The sequence below is a fragment of the Vicugna pacos genome, chromosome 35, assembly GCF_048564905.1.
Source record: "Vicugna pacos chromosome 35, VicPac4, whole genome shotgun sequence".
Lineage (NCBI taxonomy): Eukaryota > Metazoa > Chordata > Mammalia > Artiodactyla > Camelidae > Vicugna > Vicugna pacos.
This window is the reverse complement of record NC_133021.1, coordinates 33,740,577-33,755,338: the sequence shown is the minus strand read 5'-3', so window position 1 is coordinate 33,755,338 and position 14,762 is coordinate 33,740,577. Positions and strand designations below refer to the sequence as shown.

The 14,762-nt window shown below is 45.6% G+C and overlaps 2 long non-coding RNA genes across 2 annotated transcripts in view; both read right to left on the bottom strand.

The window, feature by feature from the left end:
• Positions 1-14,762, bottom strand: part of LOC140691429 (uncharacterized) — a 151,237-nt gene that overhangs the window by 70,147 nt on the left and 66,328 nt on the right. The gene's annotated exons all lie outside the window — the stretch shown is intronic.
• Positions 2,509-12,941, bottom strand: LOC140691451 (uncharacterized). The gene is made up of 3 exons (XR_012067075.1): positions 12,897-12,941; positions 3,780-3,918; positions 2,509-2,729 (listed from the first exon to the last, which is right to left on the bottom strand). It is a non-coding gene; the product is annotated as an uncharacterized lncRNA (long non-coding RNA).

Sequence of the window (14,762 nt, the reverse complement as noted above, 5' to 3'; positions counted from 1 at the left end):
GTCTTTCTCCTCTCACCATACAGCCAGCCTAAGGACAGAGGAAACTACGAGGTCTGAATCCCAGCTCTTCCCACGGTCAGGCCAGCGCACGGCTGCAAGCGACAGAAATCCAACTCAAAGCTGCTGAATGGAAAGAAGTAACTCATCTCTGCGTAACCGGGAAGGCGAGGGATGGAGCTGTCCTGACTATTTTGGGACGTGCGTAGTCTGGGCCTCCTGCTTCCTCCCTCCTCTCTCTCAGTGGCTGCATTCCCTTGAGGCAGAAGTACATGGCTCCCTGCAGTCGCCGGGCGTGGGACAGCAGGTGCAGCAGACGCAGGCTTGCATCACTCAGCCCGAAACTCCACGAGAAAGAGAGAACACCCACCCTTCTCAGTGGCCATTTACACAACCCCAGGGAAAGCTTTTCATTGGCGAGCCCGGGTCCCATGCCCATCACAGGACCAGCCATGATGGCCTGAAGGACACAGAGTTGAACAGTCCTTGAGGATGTGGGTGGGGTGGTGATGGGATGGCGACTTCAGTCAGAAGTCCCTCAGGGGAGTGAGAGGCAATTCCCCATACTGAGAGGTGACGTCAGCAGGAACACTGGGCAGATACGAACATCTATTATCCTCACCCACCGGCTTTGTGACTTTGCAAATTAATTAATTCTTCTATGCCACATGGGGTTGTTATGGGTATTAAATAAGATAAGTTATATCAAATCCTTAGCATGTAATGACAATCAATACACAGTTACTATTATTGCCAACCAATTTCCTTCTGAAGAATTTACAAACCATGCAAGGATCTAAGCAGAATTAAACCCAGTTTTACTTATATGATCAAAAATCCCCAGGAATTCTAGTTTGAGCACTTTATGAGATGGTGTGGAGACAAGACTAGCACCTAAATCACAAACAAATCAGCGACTCGCTCTAGCGTCCAGCTTAACTGTCACATATCACACTGCAGGCACAATGCAGGTTTTAAAACACGAAATGTCCACCACAGAGGAGGCCACTGGCTTTGTCAGAGTGGCTCACGCCCTAGAGCCAGGCGTGGTCTTCAGGCGGGGCTGCTGGCTCCTGGATGCCACCCTCGCCTCCTGAGCCGCCGGGCTGGGCCAGGGCTGCGGGCACCAGTGCCTCAGGGAGCCCGCAGGAGCTTTCACAGATGCGGACCAGTGGGAGGCCGCGTCTGCAGGCGCACAGCCCTGCAACTGCTGGCCTCAGGGCGGCCAATGCCACAAGGAGACACCCCGACGCCCCTGGCCTGCGGCACACCCTCCGGGACTCACCCGTGGGCGGTGAGCAGGTGCCCGCAGGCTGCGCACCTCCCTGTGCCCGTGCTCCCTGCCGGCTCCCCTCCCAGGGCTCTGGGCTCAGCCACCCCACGCGGTCTGGCTCCCTCAGCCCCGAAGAGACAAACCATGCTAGGTGCTGGTCCGCCGTCAGCCTCTCCTGCCTGCCTGCCAGTCCCTTCCTCGGGTCTTGTCACCTTCGACCCTGTTCCCTAAATGTACTCACCTTGTTTCATTCCAGCTAACCTCTTCCTCACCATCTGCATTCCCTCTGAGATCGATTCAACACTCACAACAAAAATGTTTAGTTTTTACAGGTGCAGTGCAGCCAAGGACACAGACAAGGAGACTGGTTTGGGTTAAATGTGTCTACAGATCTGCTGGAGGTGAACGGCCCTCCCCCAGACCCCACCCTTGTGCAGTGCTGGGTGCCTCCCACCCTGCCCGCCGCTCAGGGAAACTTAACATTCTGCAGCTTCTCCCGGACCAGGCGCCGCCTACATAGGGTTACGGGCTGGGGGACGGAGGGAGGGCCACCTGGCGCAGCCCCACGCCAGGTGGGAGCAATTTTCTCAGATGCTCTGATGTTTGCTGGCTCCTCTTTCTCAACTTGTGACATAACAGCATAAGAGGGAAAAGGCCTAACCATGAAAAAGAGGTGAAAGAGCTCCTGGACTTCCTTTGAGCCCGTCAAGCATCCACAGCAGCCGCTCTGCTACCACCACAGCCACAGAGCGGCTACATTAGACGAGGCACGTGCTAGAGAATGCCACTCATTACTTCCCAGACTTTAGAGTAAGAACTGCTTAAGTTTGCATCCTCATTCTGCAATGTACTAGTTACATGACCATGGGGAAATGAAGCACTGTTTCCCCAAAATTGCAATTGCAGATTTATAAAAAAGAGCTGATCATGTTTCCCAGGAACATTAGTTCATAGAATTAAGGAGAGAAGCTGAGTGCGAGATATGGCAAGTGGGAGTACCTAGTACATATGGTGGCTGGTACCTCTGCTCGTGACAGAAAGGGCATGCAGGAGCCATGTGTGGGACACATCAGGGGGCCACTCACGCCACACAGGGCGATGCTGCCTGCGGATCACTAGGATCTTCCCGTGGGACTGCCTCCTGCGAAGTGAAGGGAGAGATTCCAACCAGAGGCCCCAAAGTGTTTGGAAATTTATGTTATAATTATTAAGTACTAAATATTTTAAAATAGTGAACACACACACACACAAAATAAAGAGACACAATCCAGACACCTCAAGAGAGTTCGCGGCACAGGGCTGAGTGTGAGGCTGAACCACTCTGAGGTCTCCCACTCTGAGCGGGGCCTTCTCCCCAGTGGTGGGACTTGGACTTTCTTCTGTGGGTGATTGGGAGCCATTAAGGGCGACACTTGGTCCAAACTGGTGCCCCTCAGTGTTCTTGAATGATGCTCTAGGTCTGTATATAAACAATAGAAGGTTCTTTAAAAGAAGGTTTCTCCACGTTAATGGTTACCTTAGATGTGTTTATCTGAATTCACACTTTAGAAAGCCCTGTTGTCATTATAACCATGGTGACGTGACACAAGTCCTTTGGCTTTTTCCCCTCAGTGATGTGTAGCTTTTCCTTGCCATTTGAGAACAGTGTAATAACAACATGTGGTGGGGAAAAGGATTCGCTCCATCCCAGGGAGAGGAAAAGTCGGGAGCGGGCGATGAGAGGATGACTGACTGTGAGCCCACAGGCTCCGCCCCCAGGTGTCCCTGGGGCTTGTGTGGATTCCGTGAATCACTGTCTGTAGAAAATCTCCTGTTGGCTGGGAATTTTGAATTCAGTTATGCTTCTGTTTGAATCCCTTCACTGACACTGCCATGCTGTGTCACCCCGGACAGGTCACTTAACCACTCTAGGCCTAAGTTTATGAAACTGTCATAATAATGTCAGTGTTACAGGACTGCTGTTAACTTAAGTGAAATTCCTAAATTTTACATGTTCTGGGTATATGATGGGAGCTTAAGAAAGGGTGCTTATGAGGGGACCTTAACATTTTTATCAGAGATACAATCCACTGGGCATTTTGTTCAAAATGGGTCTCCTGTCATAAAGCAAATGGCACATCAAGACATCTTCTGTCATTAAAACCCTTAATAACTGGGCAAGTGCCTACTACTTGGTAACACGGGGAGACTGGTTTTCAGGGAACAGAAGTCAGGGCAAGCGAGATTTGACCGTGGGATGTGGAGATGTCAGTGTGGAGGGCGGAGACATCAGACCCAGAGGAAGCACAGAGCCTGGGGAAGGCTTCAAGGGGGTGATGGACACAAAGGAGGGAGAACTGAGCTGAATGTGGGCGAGAGGGAAGGTTCCTGAGAGGAGAAGTGCCCATCACAGCTTCCCGAGGCACCCCTCAAGGCGCAGGGGCACAGCCTACCCTGGGACAGTCAGATAAGCACACTCTGCGGGTTGTCGGGGTGAAAAATAGACAAAAGTGAGCCATTCTCTACTCACCTGATTCATCCTGGCCGCCGGCCAGCCACTCTCCAAACTACCTCTGCTCTGTTCATCCTGTTGGAGGAGGAGTCAGCCCCACTCTTACTAAAAGCTCCTATCTTGTGCTGACAAGCACAGTTTTCATGCACTTACGATTCTGATGGGGAGACAGGATATACAAGATTGAGTGCTGTTATGATCCTTATCTTTCTAAGGATGGAAGGTGCTAAGTTATGATATTATAAAGCAAGGACTGAATTATTGGCTATTCCTCAGGAAAGAAGGAAGGAAGTCATAAAATAATTTGCTGTGTAAAAGAAAATTTATTTTCTAGGATGAATAGTGTTTTGAGACTGCCCAAGAGGTTAACGACAAGGCTGGGAATGGAAAGAATTCACAATACACTGGTTTGCTGATACACGTGCTTTTTGGTAAATTATGCTGTATCTCAATAAAAACTTTACATAAAAATTGTTCAGATGTCACATTATACTGGTATGAACTACTAGCACGTTCAGTGAACAGACAAGGAAGTCCTCGCTGAGACAAGCAGCTCACAGGCTGAATTACTTTAGGGAACCCCCAAATTCAGACATGAAGCTGAGGTATAGATAAAAACATCTTCAGCAAATATAATGTTATTAAACAGCTTCTGTGCTCGAAGATTTACCTGTTCCTTCAAGTTGCCTGTTTACACAAAGACACCTAAGTAAACCTTAGGATGCTCTAAAACAGCACATCCTGCCAAGCGATTATCTACGAGGTGTGGGAGAACACTCGCCCCGCTTGGAGTCTGTGTCCTATTTAATCACCCTGTTTCAGATGTGATTAAGAAGAAATCCATGCTCAACCAAGAAAAAAGGCTCAAGAAAGTGCCAAGATCCTCTTAAAAACACACTGATGCAATCCTCTGCCTGAAAACACAAAGCCAGGTGGTGCCAGTCTCAAGTGTAATTCAGAGAAGTCAGTCTTGGAGATTAAAGCCTGCCTGTGGAGCTGGCCTCAGACTGTGCGTGTGCCCCCCCACACACACACATAGAAGCTTGCGCACACATCACACGCATGTACACAGACATACACGCACATACTCACCTTCCTTTCCAAATTAACAATTACGATATACACAGGCATCAAATGTCATCATTAAGGATATTGCAAGATGCCGGGTCTGGAAACGGAACTGCCACTCAACTCTAGTACCATAACTGTGATCCTTGGGACACATGAGCCCAGGTGAAACTAGGTTGGCCAGGTTCTTACAGGATTAACACTGGATCTTCGTAAAAAATGTCTCCAGAATGACACTGACACGATATTATAGTCATTCAAGCTTCTGTCCCTTCCCTCGTTATCTCATTCGCTGCAACTCGCAACTTTACAGGGATACTCAGTGCATTTCTACATATAACTAACTTTTTATTTTATGTAAGGTGAATACAATTATACATCATACATGTAACTATTACAGGACCCAAAATCAATGGACTTAAATCCTAGGCTGTAGTTCACATAAAAGAGCAGCTTGTCAAAGAAATACAACCCTTTTCAGACTTCCTGTGAGCTTATTTTCTCCCCTAAATTTTGCAAACTAGCCTTTCCCTATTTTCTGTTCTACTCGAATCTACCTTTCCCATAAAGCATGCCATCACACACACACACACACACACACACACACACAAACACACTTTCCTTTCCAAATTAATAACTATGATAAACGCACATTCGGTTCTCGGCTCACAGCTTCTAAAAGCCTTGTAATCTCAGGAGTGCAAAGAGTGCCTTCTGCCTGCTCCTGAGATGAGTGGGGGCTGGGGCCCACCCAGCTTAAGGGTGGGGGCTGGTGGCCAGAAAGACCAAGGCTCCACGATCAGAGGGCTGGGACTTTCAGCCCCACTGCTGCCCCAGCCCCAGGGAGGGGAGAGGGCCGGAGACGGTGCTCGGTGAAACCTCAAGAAAACACCGCCCGTGACAGGGTGCAGAGAGCTTCTGGCTGGTGAGCACGTCGGGGTGCTGGGTGGGGGGCACCCAGGGGCAGGGGGTGCTGGGGGTCTGCTCCTCTACTCTCTACCTTCGCCCCTATGCACCTCCTTCCTGTGGCTGCTTCTGACTGGGATCCTCTGTAATAAACTGGTAATAGCAAGTGAAGCACTTTTCTGAGTTCTAGCAAATTACTGACCCTGAAAGGGGGGAGCTGGAGGAACCCCAGATTTTGCAGCCAAGTTGGACAGAAGATGGGTGCCCTGGGCAGTACTTGGGAAGGGCATCTGAAGTGGGGCAGTCTTGTGGGATGGAGCCTGTAACCTGCAGGGCAAGTGCTGACCGCAGGCAGTTAGTGTCAGAACTGCGCTGAATTGCAGGACACCCAGTGTCCAGAGAGCTGCAGGACTGGCTGTTGGCATGGAATGCCCACACATCTGGTGTCGGAAGGGCTGTGGACTGTAAAAACAGCTCGGCGACGACAACTTTTTCAACCCCTTCTTCTCATCATGGATTTCCACCCCTAAACAGTCAGCCCCAGCTCCTTAGCACTCAGTCTTTTCCTCTGCTCACCTGTTTTCCTTTCATACAGCTTCACAAGTTTCTCTCTTATTGTTGATTTTACTAATCACCAGCAATAACAGAAATAGAAAAAGACAGAAAACTAATAAAAGAGAAAGAGAAATAGAATCTGTAACTTATTACACACCAGACACTGTTATGTGTTGTATAAAAACCAACTTTAAGCTTCGCAAAAGTCCTTCAAGGTGGGTATAATTATCTCATTTTCCAAATGAAAAAAATGTTGTTTTATTATCAGTCTACTGCCCTGACTCTGCCTCTTCCACAAACTGCTGGAGGGAGTGGCAGAGGTCCACCTGCCCTCTTTCCTCACCTTCCAGTCACTCGGCAGTCCCTCCACTCCACTCGGTCTGCCCTCCCAGAGGATCACTGTCCTGGTTACCAGCCCAAGGCCTTCCCTTTGGCCATCTGCCTCTACTACTTCTTACCCTGATTTGAACTGTGAACCCCTGATTCTCTGTTTTCTCTTGATTCCCCCTTGGCTCTCTGATCTTTCCTCACCTCCTAAGTTGCCTTCCGCTACCTGCTTCTTAAGGGTATGTACTTCCTAAGGCTCTTTCTCTTCTCTTTTTCAGTCTTCTCTGAACATTCTCAACAGCTTCCAGGGCTCTGGGAACCATCTATACTGACAGCCCTAACGGCTCTTGTGAAACTCAGACTACGTTTTCATCTGCCTGCAAGATATGGGCAAGCAGGTATCGGAGACACATCAGATGCCACATGTGCCAACGTGCCCTTCCAGTCTGTTTTAACAATGCATTTCTGACGTGATGAGTAGCAGCACCAACCACCGAGGTGCTGCGTGGGCATCGCCACGCACCACCTGCCTCCTCCCTCTGCCGGGTGTCCTAATTACAACGCGTCACCCACCCTGCAGACTGTCATCACTTCATCCTGCCATTCCTATTCCCACTGCCATTCTAATTCAAGCCTCCAATATCTCTTGCCAAAATAACTACTCGAATGCCCCAAAACTTCCAGTTTCCCATCTTAGCTAACCTTTACATAACCACCCACAAAGATTTGTTTATCTCATGCCTCTTGTTTTAAAATTTCCTATATGTCAGCCTTACTTACAGAAGAAAATTGAAGTGCTCTAATAGGACATTCAAGATTTCCTGCATTTAGTGCGAAGCCCAGATTTTTGCCAATTTCTCTGTGGCTCATGACCGATTTACGCCGTTGTGTAACTGAAACAGATTTAGACGCTGGTCGTCACCCATATTAGACTTCCTTGCCTAGGAGTCATTCAACTGGCTACAGACAACGTTCTGAGGCAAGGGTTCCTCAAAATCCTACTTTAACTTCAAAGCTAGTTAAGTGACTTGTCAAAATCAGCGTCACTTTACTTCTTACTGCAGCCTAGGAGAAACTAAAAGGAGAAGTCTTCTTAAAAGTCTTCTCAAACGTGTAACTAGTTTCGACCCATACGCTCCACCTAAACTCGTTATCATCTATTGTTTTTATCCAGATAAAAGCACATTCCTTAGGGAAGCAGCCTTTGCTGTACTTCAGGTAACTTTTCCGAAAGGTACTCACTCTTTGCTTCTAAGGGGACAGAGGTGTTGGTTCTTTCAAGGCATCGCTTAGACGGTGAATGGGGGCACTAGAATGGATTCATGAGGATGGACCTCATCTTACGACCTTAACCACGTCTGTGTGCACACTTTAAAACTGTAGCAGGAGAAAGTGCTTAATGTCAGTAATACCACATGGTCAGAATGATGTGCTCTGCCCCCAGAGTACTGAGTTTCCGTGTGAGGAAATAGAAATAAAAATGGAGTAGGGGTATATTAGTCAGGGTTCTCCAGAGGAACAGAACAATAGGAAATACGTATTTGGAGATTCATCATAGGAATTTGCTCATGTGATCATGGAGGCCAAGAAGGCTTCCTCTGTGAGCTGGAGACCCAGGAAAGCCAGAGGTGCAATTCAATTTGAGTCTAAGGCCTAAGAACCAGGAGCTCTGGTGTCTGAGGGCAGGAGAAAATAAATGTCTCAGCTCTGCTCAAGCAAAAAGTAAATTTAACCCTCTTCTGCCTTTTTGTTCTATTCAGGCCCTCAACTGATTAGATGATGCCCACCAGCACTGGTGAGGGTGACCTCTTTTACCCAGTCTGCTGATTCTAATGCTAGTATCGTCCAGAATCTTCCTCACAGGCACATCTAGAAAGAACATTTTACCAGCTATCTGGGTATTCCTTGCCCAGTCAAGTTGACACATATAATCAACCATCACAGAGGGTAATAAGAGTATTCATCTCAAAAAAAAGTACGAATTTTAAAAACTTGCTAAAAATACAAAACAAATAAAAATATTTAAATGACACTGAATTTTTTCCTTTCATCTAGAAAATTTGCCAGTATTCTTTCCTTCACATTACTAAGAAAATAAAATCATAAACTTATTTTGACTGAATGGTGTGATTAGATGATTCTCTGCAGAGATGTATTTCCTTACATCAGGGAGAAAAGACTGCTTTTCAGTATTTCATGATCAATACTCTTTCAGTATCTCCACATGTGAAAGGAGGAGTCAGCCCTAACAGGGGCATAGTGGGCATCTACAGAGTAAGATGTGAGCTTGAAGCAGGAAGTAGAGAGGCACAGAATACCAAATTCTTTCAGTGTGACTTCAAAACGGACATTTACATTTTAATTTAGCATAAGCATGCCGCCTGTTCATGGGAGATATCTGAAAATCGCTGAAGTCCATAGAAGACAACATTCAGGAGGAAATTCCTGAAGGCTGACTCCTGCTGAACTCCCTCTCGCACCCCATGCTGGCAATAGATGACATCTGACATCGTCTGTAAATCAGGCAAAGCGACTGGCCTAACTGAGATCCAACGGGCAGCATGCTGAGCAGACGGGGACCAGTAGACCTGGAGGGTGAGAGGAGGCCGTCCAACAGACCAGCCCTCGGGAAGGGACTCAGACAAGGGCAGCAGAGTCCTCCCTGAGAGTGCAGCGGGGGTAAAGGGGGCAGAGGAGGGGGTAGGGTGTGCAGCTGCAGTGCGGCCCCAGCTCAAACAGCTGTCAGGGTTCAAGGCAGAGGCCAGGTGACAGGAAGACAAAGCCAAATCCAGTCGCTGGTGTCCTCGGAACAGAGTCCAAATGGGTACAACACAGGGGAATCACGCATGCCACTGACCCAGGGGATTGCAGCCCAACGCCCTCTGACAGGTGTGCCCTGAGTCTACGGCGTGCTCTGAGTCTGCCCCGGGAAAGACAAGAGCAGGAAGTCAAGTGGAGAGTTGTCACACCGCCATGCTTAGTCAAGACTGCCCCTTCCCTACTGCTTTCTGGCCTATATGTCCCCCAAACGAGGAAATACAATTAAGGGCTTTGGTTTAAAGCCTCTTTCCCTTTACATTCTGTAAACCTAAATGGTATCAGTGTCCACAAAAGAATAAATTCACAAAAAAGAGCAGACAACATCAACAGGAAGGTGAAAACGAGATCTGCCCCAAAGACTGCCCTCTGGACACTGTCTGGAGCCACTGTGCGACTCCAGCCCCAAGCCCCCTCCAGGCATTGCTGTGAGGGGCGCTGCAGAGTGGGTTACGTTTTCCTCTGAAATGTGACTTCACTATTACAATGGTGTTTGCAGGGAAGACATGCAAAGAGATCTCTATCTTTGGTTTTTCCCACTACAATTTAGTTCCAATTCTAACTTCAAAGTTTCCAAGTGAAGTGTCGTTAAGAACAGTATTTTGTTATAAAGAGTAATCCTTGAATTATAAGGGAAATTTAAGGAAGTGGAACATAATCTTCCTTCCAGCTATTATTAATGTTTGCTTATTCATTCAGTACTTCTCTCTGTAATGGAAGAAATGGCATTCCCATTGTGGCATAAGGATCCTGCTGTGGAGTCCTGAATCTAATTCTGAGAGGTTTTTTTTTTTTTTTTCATGACTACAGGTCATTATTTTTCCTTTTTTTCCTGCCAATCTTATCATGATGAAATGCTCCCTTCTAGGAGTCTCTCCCCCATACCTTTACAACTTGTACTGCGTGTGGATTATTTCCCTTTGCTGCTAATTTTGCCAGTTCTCATGGACCATCTACATGTTTTGGGAACATGAGAAGAGGCTGAAACTGCCGTTGTTCTTGCCCTAACTGGCCCAAGTCAGCCAGCGGGAATTCTGATTACATGCTCTTAGGCCTAGATGTGAAGCTAGCTTGGAAACCTTTTGGAAATACCAATCCAAGAACATTTCTTTCCTATTTACGTATATCAATCATTTTATTTCCTACTGAGAATTATTTATATCATTTAGTTTCCAAGTACAGAAGAACATGACTTTGAAATTCCATGGTTTCTGGAAATCTTTCAGAATGGAAAAGGAGATGAAATGAATCAGTAATCAGGCCGACAAATTTCATTCTTTGCTCTTAGAAAAGCAAGCATTCGGTCTTTATTTTTTTTCATTTTTGTCTTACAACCCTTCCTTCTCTCTCTAATCTACTGATATTTCATATACTATGATTCTTCTAAGTTTACACATGATCAGGACACTGGTTGAAAGACTATGGTCTTAATATAGTCTGTACTCAATACAGCACGGAAAGTTATCAAAACTACACTGCATACACATACGTACGAGAGTCTGCATATGCGAAGAGATTAGGGGTGGGGAAAGAGAGAGAGAGATGAAAACATGGTTGTGTTAGGGACTGACTAGCCCCTCAGACAAGCAGAACATTAGTGAAGATTATCCTTTTCCCCTATGTTTATCCAACTATGGATTCCACTTAAATTGAAGAAACAGTCATCAATTTATCCACTTATTTTCTACACAATTCTTGAGCCCCTAGTAAGATCAGACACTGTTCTGGACTCTAGGGCTGCCATGATTAAGCGGCCCAGTCTAGCTCACGGAGCTTCCATTAGAACCGAGGAGATGAACAATATGCAAATGAACACTGTACTGTCAGAGGAGACGGGTGGGTATGATTAAAACAGCAATGTGATGCTAAGGACTCACAGGCTACCTTAGATTGTGCAGTCTGGAAGGGCCTCTCTTGAGAGGTGATAGGTAACTGAGACCTGAATGACAACTCAGCCCTGTGGAGCCATAATAAAATGACTTACGGAAGAGGAGATGACTCGTTTAAAGGCCCTAAACCAGGAAGAAGCTTGAGCTGTTTGAGAAACATCAAGACATCCAGTGAGAATGGGGTAGGAGTGGATACAAAGGTAGCAGTGGGTGGTGGGAAAAGAACAAAGGTGGGTGCTGGTGGGGACCCCATGATAAGGGCACCTCTTGGGTCAGGGTAAATAGGAGCCATTGGCAGGATATGAGAAGAGAATGATACCATCTGATTATCATTCTTCATTTTCTCCCTAGAGGTTGTGTGGAGAATCACACAGAAGGGCTAAGAGTAGAGAAGACCATACAGAAAGCTTAATGGTTCAGGCAAAGATGATGGTATGACAGCAGGAAAGATGGAAGAAAGCAGGATTTGAGATGGGTTCTGGAAGCATGTTACCTCCAACTTAGAATTTTTAGATTCTTCAACTGTAGTTATTGATGTATTTTCTGAGACGGGGAAGATTGAGAGAGAAGACAACATTCTGTTAAGTTCAAGACGCCAATAGACATCTAAGTGGATTTGCCAAATAGGCACCTGGATAAAAGTGTGTGGGTAGAGGTTAGGACTAGAGAGAGAAATTTGAGAGTCACAGATTAGCCGACATTTGGTCCTGCCCAAAATGCCTATTGATATATCTGGTTCACACCAAAGGTCCTTGAAATTTGGTCCTATCAAAAACGTCTTGGAGCATATCTGGTCCATGAGAAATGCTCCTTGATACTTGGTCCTGTGAAAAATGCCCACACATAGAAAACATCTTTGGGTTCAAACAGCCCATAACTTTGTTTATACTTTTGGTCTACAGGATTGATACATAAAAATACTATCATGTTTTACTGGTCCAATAATTTGGGGTTGTGGCTGTATTGCCAATAATAATCTTTATTGCCTCGGAGGCCTATCTGTTAAGACACGTGGGGTTAGGTAGATGGGTCGGGGCTTGAATCTTCCAGAAGACTGAGATTTATAATAGCTAGATGCACTGAAAAGAGTCCTACAGTTAGAGAAATGCACAGAGGACGAGAAGTTGAGGACGTGACCTCATAAGACTGGGTACATTATGTCCCTGGGCATTCGGTTGGACGTGGCTGGGTCATTCAATAAGGGCAGAGTTTGAAAGAAGGAACTTGGTCAAGCTGCTACAGAAAATGGGCAGCCAATTCGTTGAGTAAACATTTACAAAGTGTCTTGCTTACTTGGGAGGAGTGAGAACTGGCGTGGCTCTCCTAACACAAGGTAGTCGGAAATAATGGCCTCCATGAGGGGGACACCAAACATCTAATTAATCCCCTCAAAACTATCCCACTGCCCAGAGTGAATGGGCACTGTTTTCCTTGAACTGAAGTCCTACAGAGGTACTACTGCGGTAGATGGCAAGCATCTGCCACTATTTGGAGAGGTTTTAGTGGGTGTGGCTCCCACACTTAACCTGTCAATCAGCCAGGATCCCCATGCCCTTGGCTGTTGTCTACTTACTGGCTGATCCAGTAGACATTAGTAAGGCTTTCCCTGCCAGTGAACCAGCAACCACTGGTCAGATGGCAATAGAACAGAATAGACTAGAATAGCCCTTCTTCTGTTGCTTGGCAATGTGACATCTTTATTTGAAAATTCTCAGCCAATATGGCAGAAATTAGTATACTTACAAAAAGGAAGCCAATGCTACAATTACAATGGTTTTGTCACCATTTCTATTCCTTTAACAAAGATAGGAATAGAAGGTACCAATGCTATGAACAGAGGAGAATCTGCAATGTCCGATGTACAGCTAGTCAGGATTCGGATAACATTACAGTCATTCAAGATGGGACAGGAAGACATTAGCACAACACTGGTTTCGAAGGAAAAGTAAGGAAACCCCAAAGTAAGTTAAAACAGCATTAAGAAGAATCAAATGCAACACCATCACAGGGATTCCAGAGAATCTCCATGTAACTCACAATGGAGAGGTCCTGTTAATGCTAAACTCATTCAAGAGGCAAGCAGATAAAATTCGAAACAGACACTGACCTCCAAACCCAACCTCACTGCATGGAATTAAAATTCCAGAGGAGTATAAAGTGACTAGATGTGAAGAATAATTCCTTATGCTTGATTCCAGTGCTCAGGATGATGGAAGAATTCTCACATCCACCTCTTATGAAATACTGGCCATTGAAGTGCCAGTACCACATTATTCAGTGATGGCACCTTCAAGATGGCACCAACACAGTTCACTCAATTATTACTGTGCCCAGTCAAATACTGGGTTATACCATACAACTGATTTATGCACTAATAATGAAAAGGCAACAAAATACAGATACATATATGAGAAAGTACTTGAATTTGCCAAGGAAAGAAATCTCAACGTTTACCTACCATTGTGCATGGGCAGATTTCAAGACCACAAATATGAGTGTGATTTGATGGCTCCTACCAAATGTTCAAGCAAAGGGATGCTTGTTTCACTTTTTGCAATCACTGTATCAAAACATATCTTCTTTATGTGTGTTAGCACTCCAATATAGGACAATGGAAAGTAATACCCCTAAGTGTGCATCCACGTTATTGCGACTTCCATTTGGAAGATGTAAATGAAAATTTGAATACATTGTGGAGAATGCAGAAAAAAATTTAGAAGACCTAATGAATTATGCTGAGAGAGCACATGTCCATGAAGACATGCCAGAGGCAGAAGAAGACCAGGAGCTCCAAGATTTCCACCCCAATTTGAAATGTTTATACATTAGTACTGAACAGTGGTCACAGGAACAACCACGAAGCTGAAGGCTGGCACAGTAAATTTCCAAATCAGATGGCAGTGCAACACCCTTCAATGTGGAGATTTACTGAAATGTTAATAAAGAAACAGCAAAACAGTGAAAATACCTCACCGAGGTTCTTCTCACCCACGCAAATATGGCCACTAACTTCACAACACTGACAAAACCAAATGCATATAACCAAACCTGTTACTAGATATAACCATCATAAAGCCGATAATCAGGTCAATTTACACTTGGGAGCAATTCTCAATCAACTTAAGAGTAAGCCTACCAAACTTCATGACAAGGAAGAACAAGAGTAAATGTGAAATCCAAAACTCTCCATGAACTACAAGAAAAGTAACATAAATAAAATTTTAATGAAATCAAATGTTTGTATTATGTAATGAATTATGGACCAAATGGCTCAATGGACATTTGGGACAGGACCAAATGTCTTGCAAGGGAGTCAAAAACTTCTGGGGTACTTAAAGCCACAGAATTAGACGAAATTACAAACAGCAAATTGAAATAAACAGAGATTCCAGATCCAAGACTCGAGATACTCCAACATTTACAGCGGGGGTGGAAAGAA